Below are 8,714 nucleotides of genomic sequence, written 5' to 3'. Positions count from 1 at the left end.
CCATTCCCCCTTTATAGACCCCATCAGGAAGTCCCAAAGACAGGAAAAGGGGAGTGGGAATAGAACAAGTCTCCAACCCTTTCATTCAGGCTCACTCCTGGTTTTAGATTTCAAATCTCCACCCCCCAGGGGCGGCAGGAATTTCAAACCATCACAATAACATATTCAAAGGTATCCAGCTTTCATCAACCTTAAAACCAGAAGGAGCTGCCTTTGGCGCAACATAATTTTCACACTAGTGTTAATTTGCTGTAGGCTGATTTAGTATGTACTTGGGTAATAGAAGTATGAATCTTGTGTATCCTCAATTTATGGAATTCAGGCATTTAAATCAAGGAGACATAGTAAGAAAGAAATGCTCATTTCTGAACACAGTTTTTGGAATACCACTTTTGTAATGCAAATCTGAGAATAAGTAGATTGAAGGTCAGATTCTGAATATAATTATGGTCATTATAAATAAACCATGAAGAATATTACTTTGAAGCAAAGGATGGTAATTTCTGATTTCACTTTAAAATTCCCTATGGGTCACAGTCTATAAAATTAATCTTTCTTCTCAAAGAAAATCCACAAGAAGATCACTTTGTAAAAATAAAGACAGGTGTTCTTTTCTTTCTGCTCCTCCTTTATCACTGCCATTCTTTCTCCTTATATATGTGAGCTTTCCCATAAAATGAAAGTATTTCCAGTTTAGGAAACACAATTCCATCAGAAAATATAAATAATACTTGTTTACTCTAGACCAATGACGACTTGTAAACCATTTCAGATAACTAATGTTTATAGTGAACATTCAAACAATACATGGGCAAAGTTCTTTTTAAGTAAAATCAGTAAAATCCTAAAATATTGTAATCTGTACTGCTGATATTAGTGCAGAAGAAAAGACAGAATATTCAGACAACTCACAATATCTCTTACTGAATATTAAATTTGCCTGTACCCTATCTGCCTTCCTTTCTAGACAGCTGCTATCAAAATAGAAGTCACAAATATTTACATTGTAAAGGAGTGCTAGAAACATTTGTAGAGTGGCAAAACAGAGAATAACTGGAACAAGGTTTTTCATATCTCAGTCCTACCACCTCTGCCTTCCCTTGTAACTTCTCAAGGGTCCATCTAGACTGAGGTGGCTGATTACTGTATTCTACTTGTTTGGTTGTTCATTTGGCATACAAAAATTAATTTCCTCTGCCCTGTCATAAGTCTGCTCCACAATCATGAAATGAAATATTTCATTTCATGTGCTAAGACTTGGGTTTCTTAGCTGTCTTTCTGTTTTCCCAAAACTAGGTCTGTCACCCAGTATGCAACTGCCATTGAAGTTCTGGGGTTTAAACCCCCAGCCCTGAATCAGGGTTGGTATATGGATGATGTCCACAACCAGGCAGGAAAGACCTTCCTGATTGGTTTTCACTCAGGGACTGGCCAGCCTCGGGTGGGAACCAATTGGGAGATCACCACCAGGTGCCTCCACCTGCAGCATTAACATCAAGTATCCTGCATCCAAGTTAGTAGCATGAAAGCTGGCCTGACCTGCAGTGTGTTTGGGGGAATTTGCTTGTTTAGTGCAAGTACTACGTTGGATCTCTGGTTACTCAGCTCCACCTTGTAGGCAGACCCCCCCAGTGGTGTTGGGACATCAGTACAGCTAGGAGAAGAGGAAGGAATATGTTTATAAAAATGGCATCATTCTATGGTCATGGCCACACAACTGGAATCAAACTGGTTGCCTGGGTCCTTGCTTGATTTGCTCCTGTCTCCACTGAATCCTGCACTGTGAGTGAATATATCAACCTTCTCATTCCTCCAATGGGTAGTTACCTCATATATGATCTAAAACTATAGGTTTGGCTCTGGCTCTTGTGCTTTCTGTTAATGATAATATCCTTCCTATGGGGATATGTGGTCAGCAAGAGATGCATGTGACGTGAAGGTATCTTCTTTAATATCATGAGAGTGCAGTCATGGGTGTCAGGTCAAAACCATCATAGCAACGTCCTAAACCACCGGTTTACACACTAATTTTTATATTAATGTTTCTAATACATATCCATTGTTATTTATATATACGATTGCTTTAAATATCTTTGCTTGCTATGCAAATCACCATGCATTTGCCATCCTAGACTAGCTCTTGGGAAAAGATTCTTCAGTGTGAGGGTGGTGAGACTCTGGAATAGATTGCCCAGAGAGGTTGTGGATGGCCCCTCTCCGGAGATGTTTAAGGCCAGGGTGGATGAGGCCTTGAGCAACCTGTTCTAGTTGAGAGGTATCCCTGCTGATGGCAGGGAAGCTGGATTCGGTGATCTCTAGGGTTCCTTCCAACCTAAGCCATTCCATGATTCAATTCTTTAGCTATTCGTTTCCTTGCTCTTTTGAGGGAGTGGTATAGTTCGGGAAGGGGATTCATGAGTTGATGGTTGTGATCTCTGCCTGATGGAATTACCTTTCACCCAGTTTCACTTAGATTTGGCAGTCTTCAACAGTTCATACATGGGTGGTTAGCCAACTCATCACTCTTTCTATAGCCTTTGTTCTGGACAATAATATCTTCTTATTAATGATTAGATTCTGTTTCTGTTTAAAACAGATGTTACTAAGCACATTATTAGGTATGTAACTGTAAAAGCCAAACCAGGCTTTTCTTATACTCACTTTAACTAAATTAAAACATACAAATGTCTTCCAATACACAAATAATCATGTCTTCCAAACTTCTACTGTTTCCTGGGATGTTGATATAATTTCTAGGTCTGTCGTTTCCCAATAACTCAGCCAACAATGTCACCATAAAACTGCATAGATATCACTGTTTTTTGTTTTCTTTTTTACTTGAAACTTATCAGCAGAAAAGGTTCATCAATTTAGCTAATCTGTACTCTTACAGTATTTCATAAATGTCAAAGTTAAGTTTATGAAGAAGGAGCCATAGTGGCAGAGAATGAGAGTTGTAAAATAGATTCTATGAAGGCAGTGCCACTAGTGAAACCAGAAGCAGGGGTCTGTTGCACCAAAGACTGCTTGTAGACTGAAAAATAGAAATCCTGGACAAATCCTGACTCTGTATTGGGTAGAAATTAAAAATATCACCACTCTGTTACCCAGAGTTTGCATGGAAACAAAGACTGAGTGCAAAGCACAGACAGGAGCTAAGGTTCCCAGCACAGCATACAATAAGTATACTGGAGTTGCCACTTCAGTTCATGTTCTCCCCAGCATAGATCTGAGGGGAGATGGCCAAACTGTGGTCTATTTTGCCTAGATTGCTCTGCAAGCCACTGTGGATATTGGAAACTGTTTCCCATTCTCAGAGGCTAAATCATCTAAATTACACCTGTTTCTTGCTTGAATACAGGAGATATTTGCCTCATCGAGCCTCCACGGTTTACATGGTCACTAACAGAGTTTGTTGCATGTAACTTCAATTTACACACTGACTACAGTTTAAACACTGAGAGCACTCCTGTGGTCCTGGAGTCATGAAAAAAGTAGAATATCAGGTAATAAGCAGAAGATCTGGAAGGCAACATTTTGTTTCTGTGGAAAGAAATGGGGAGCATAATGAGGAAGAAAAAAATAAAAGAACGGGCAGACTGAACAGTTTGGCACAGATCTTAGTGTTTCTGTATTTTGTATCATTCCCCTACAGAAAGCTTTGTGTTACATACTTTACCAAATCTAGCATAAGGTCTAGCCCCTAGAAAGTTAACAGAAATTGTAAGTGAAGGTTGTTTTTAAAAAATCTGAAAATCGTAACAAGAAACCAAAAGCTCTGATCTTGGGATAGCACAGAAGCTCTACCCTTAGCATGCCTCTACTTTTTCAGGATTCTCTAGCACTTGAAGCAGCTTTGAAAACCCAAGATATCTGTTCTTGTGCATTAATTCTTTTGGGTATCCCAGAGTGGATGATAGAGGACATCTTATGCCAGCTTCCTGACAGTCACTTGGTTCAACAGTAAACTCTCATTGGTTTCTGAATAAAACGTGCCCATCCTGTAGTTCTCAAACTCTGCACATTATGTCAAGTGCTTCAAATTTAATGGAGAATGCTAACTGCACCCTGACTGCTTCTCAAGGCTTAAGCTAGTTAAGATTTTAATTAAATTTTTAGAAATTTTTTATTTGTATTCCAGCTGAAGTGACCCTTTAGAAATCCCCTCCTCTGAAAGACAGTATTGTTGAGAGTCTCGATGTTTCTGAGAAAAATAGGGTGAGTGCCTTGTAATAAGACAACACGGGGAAAAATAGCACCCAATCCTGAATGGAAAGAAAAATCAGACAGATGAAGGGGAGAACTGAGGACAGGAATAAAATAGTCTTGATTTTCTTTTTAATAATGTGTCCATAGATATTAGTTCAGTGGCCAAATATTCAAGTTTTACAATTGCCAGCTTAACTGTAAAACAAGAAGATTTGTTTATTGGCAGTTATTGTTACTGCAAAGCAGGATGTTCCTCAGTCTCTTGACCTTTAGCAACATCTCAGAAATTCAGATCTTTCATAATAGGACTTACTGGACATCATTAATGGAATTGTGGAAGCTCCTGGGGTGATCTGACATGAATGCATCCAACTGAGTCAAAGAATAGGACAGACAAGATTTACAATGTTTCATTCAGTCCTACAGATTTCTGAGGTTTTAAAAACCTTTGCACAGCAACTCCCTTTCAGGTGTATGGAACTAAGTGTGGTTTGTGTTGGTTTTGGATTTCTCTGAATCAGGAAATGCAGGTGGAATGGGACAGAGTGAATGGCACTTGCCAGAGCAATGAGAAGCAGTACTTGACTGATGCTGTAGTTGAATACAAAGGACAGAAATTGGGAAGGTCACTTGAAGGAAAGGCAGTGAAAGTGGGGGCTATAAAAGTCGAAAGCATCCTTCTTCATACCAGCAAACGGGCACGTCAGGTAAAGGAACCATTAAACTCCCTCAGTGGCTTACACCAATGCAATACACTCTGACTAAAAAATCAAGAGAGCAGCAAAAAGTTAAAGTGATAATTAAGGACGTGGCATTCAAAAGATAGGTTTGAATTAATTTTAGTTTAGGTGTTTTGTTTGTTTGGGTTTTTTTTTTTTTTTTTTTTCCTAAAAATTTAAACACATATGCAGTTACATAAACAGTGGAATGGTTAGGGAATTAACTTCAGAGAGGAAGTAATTTTTTTTCTGCAAGCTGCAAAATCATTGCTTAGATTGCTGTAATTTTCTTTCTGAATTTTTTTTTTGTCCCTAGACCTGCACAATCATGCTTAAACTATGCTCAAAGCCTCTTTCATATGAATCTGTCTGGTTTGACGCCAGAGGGGTCAATTTCTTCTTCAGTTCTGTGTTTACATTGTGCAACATCACTGTGAGCTGAAAGGATCAGCAACTCTGGACAGGGCCCCTTATTCCCCACATTACTCTATATTTAGGTTATAAAAAATCTTTTCATATATGTAAAGCCTTAGCCAAAGATAATTGAAAAGCCTTAATACAAGGAAATAAATGTTCCAGTATACAGTAAATCAGTCAGTTAAATTGTACAGAGTGAATTTGAATACTTACACTGCTGTATATAAAGAGTAACCTTGGTAAGAATAAAGCCTAGTTTAATACTGTTCTTAAATAAAGTATAAAAACACATTTCCTCACATACATATCACTGCTAGCTTTGGATAGAACATGAGATTTTATTTTAATGGATGATTTCAAGGTTGAATATTTTCTATTTCAACAATAAGTAAAAGAGAGTTTTACTTGCACTTTCCAGCTGCCATTTCCTAAAAAAGAAAACACCAAACAGAATGCAAAATATCCATACAGACTGAAGTAATGAGGTTATCCAGAATAGAACACACCCTGGACATTGAGGCTCTAGCCTAAGTGGGAAAAGACTGAGTTTCAGACTTTTGCTCTGAGTGAAGCAGAAAGCCAGACTTGACCCTCAGTCCTGTGTATGCTAGAAGGTGATTAGGAGCTATTTACTTCTCTGTGAAGTCTCCTCCCCAGTCCGTTCTTCCCTTAGTTTGCAGAACTGGCATCGTTTAGCTGAAATATGGTCCTAAGGAGAAGACTTTCAGTTAAACATTTTTTCACTTGTTTGGGTTAAATTGAAGCAAAAACTGAGCCCAAGCAAAACCCCCAGTTTGTTCCTGATTTTTTTTCCATTCCTACTGACAACTAAAAAACAAGCCTGCACAATCAAGTCCCTGTGGAGCTAAAGCTACTCTTATACAGATAGAGATCAAAATAGATTGCTCCCTGCTTGGAGTAAGTGGAAATAGTCAAAGAGTTGTGGCTTAGCCATAATTCCCTTCCTGACCTGCTCCCTGGGTATTACAGCAGTGCATAGCCCACTTTCAGGACATATAAATTCACCACATAGCCCTTAATAATTGCTATGGGCCTTTGTGATTTGTTCTGTCATTTTATGAATAAGAACAACCCATGGTGTCCTCATAACTGAATCAGCAATTATAACTTTGATCCTATTTTCAGTCTAATATGTATGATAACCTCTTGGTACTGCTTCAGTCCTTGTTGTACATGTATAAATACTGGCTTTCAGCAAGAATAAAGGTCATTTGGACCCTGAAAGGCACTTTCTGCAATAAATGTATTTGAGACAGCATTTAATGTGAAAAGCAACACCAGTAAAATAAGGATATTTAGTGAATTTCAAGGGATGTAAAATTAAAGTTTTCTCCTTGGGTATTTTCTTCTTCACAAAAAGAGTCTTCTCCAGAATCTATTAGAAAGTAACACTAGGCTAAATTTTGTGGTTTAAAAAACTGCTTCAAAATAAATATTTTCTAACATGTAGGTGTCAGCAAATTACTTGAGGGTCCATTTCCTACTAGTACTTCTCTCAGTGATATTTTTTTTATTTAACAGTGATTTAGAAAATTATATTAATATACTGATGGTAAATATTGTAGGTGACTCCTGGAAAATAAGAAAGGAAGGAGAAGGGGCTGGTGCTGTTTGAATGCCATATTCCAGTACAACAAAATACAACATATATGAAAAATTAACAATTCAACTACTTTAATAGAATAAATGTCTCAAAAAAGTCCCTAATAAACTTGCATGTCAGTGTATAGTTAGCTACCTCAGTGTGAATTCCTGCAACATTTTGCTAAAAGGACAAGTAAATTCTTTACAGTGTTATGAAAAGGAATGGTGTCAAATAAAAGTAGGCAAACATTTTATTTGTGTCTCTGTGTAGAGAACTAGCAAAAATCAGTGCTAGAACACATTTCTGGAACAGCCCCAGGAAAACAAGTCAACACTGAGAAAGTGCAGAAGAGAAAGCTGTAATTATTAAGTGATTATAAAGCAAATCTGTGATGTCAGGCTGCTCAGGCTTAACTATTTTGTTTATTTAAGAGGCTGAAATGTGACTCAACCGTAGTACATAGTTATTTGCACATGAAAAAGGCATTACAGAAAATATTTAACAAGGCTCAATGGCTACAGAAAAAAAAAATCAGAGAAATCCAACCTGGAAATAAACCAGAAGTATATATAAGCAAGTATCGGAACAGCCCACTGCAGAAGGTCATAAAATCAGTTGCATGGCATCTTTAAAATGAGATTATGTATCTTACTAAAAGACATGACATCAACAAGCTTTCATAACACTCTCTAAATCTCTGAAATCTGCTACTGCATGAGTATCGATAACCTTAACATTTCAGGAATGTTTTTATTTAATAGACTGTTTCAACATGTCGGTTCCTCTAAGTAAGAAGTATCTATAAAAACATAATTATAAGTTGGTTAAAACTGTTTAACAGAAGAGAATTAATCTTCCCCCATTTTCAGATTCCTTGTGAAATTTTCTGAAGAATATGAACCCTAAGCAGTAAAGTGTAGTTACTCTACCTAGACAGACAGAATATGTAAGCTATATCAAACAATATTATTACAGAATCATAGAATCTTTTAGGTTGGAAAAGACTAAGATGATAGAGTCCAACCAGTCACCTAACTGCCAAACTGACTGCTAAACCTTACCCCTAAGCACCATATCTAGATGACTTTTAAACACATCCAGCAATGGTGATTCAACCACTTCCCTCGGCAGCATGTTCCAGGGCTTGATAACACTTTCAGTGAAGAAATTTTTCTTAATATCCAACCTAAACCCCTCCTAGCACAACCTGAGGCCATTTCTACTGAAGAGAAAAAAAAAAAAAAAAAAAAGGAAGAATTCTTTTTTTTAAAGAATTGCCTAGAAGCTTACTGGTGTTATTACTGTTCGTCTACTCTTCAGTGTATAATCTGCTCTGATTCCCAGAAGCAGCATCTTTGGAAGAAAGTTGTTCTTCAAGTAATGATGATCCAAACTTCCCGATAACAATGATTAACATTTAATCTTCAGACGTATATTATTGCAGATCTCTCACATCATTCTCTAAACGAAGATTCTTTGTGCATTATGCAATCCAAAAAAATTCACTGTTCCTTCCCTGACAACTTGCTGCCTGCGTTACCTAGCACTGATATTGCTCCAGCTGCAGAATTTTAGCTTTTCCTCAGCCCTAGGCCTGGCAATTGCCCTCACTTGTCATAGTTAAGTTCTTCTTGCAGATAACAGGCAAGACTTTATTACTTCCTTTTTTTTTTAATTTTTTCTTTTTTTTTTTAAATTAATTTCTTAGAGCACAGCTAACAGACAGAGAAACAATTTGGGTACAGGCAGACAGTGGTGAGTTC

The sequence above is a fragment of the Merops nubicus genome, unplaced genomic scaffold (genome assembly GCF_000691845.1).
Source record: "Merops nubicus isolate BGI_N331 unplaced genomic scaffold, ASM69184v1 scaffold1315, whole genome shotgun sequence".
Classification (NCBI taxonomy): domain Eukaryota; kingdom Metazoa; phylum Chordata; class Aves; order Coraciiformes; family Meropidae; genus Merops; species Merops nubicus.
This window is presented reverse-complemented; position numbering follows the sequence as displayed.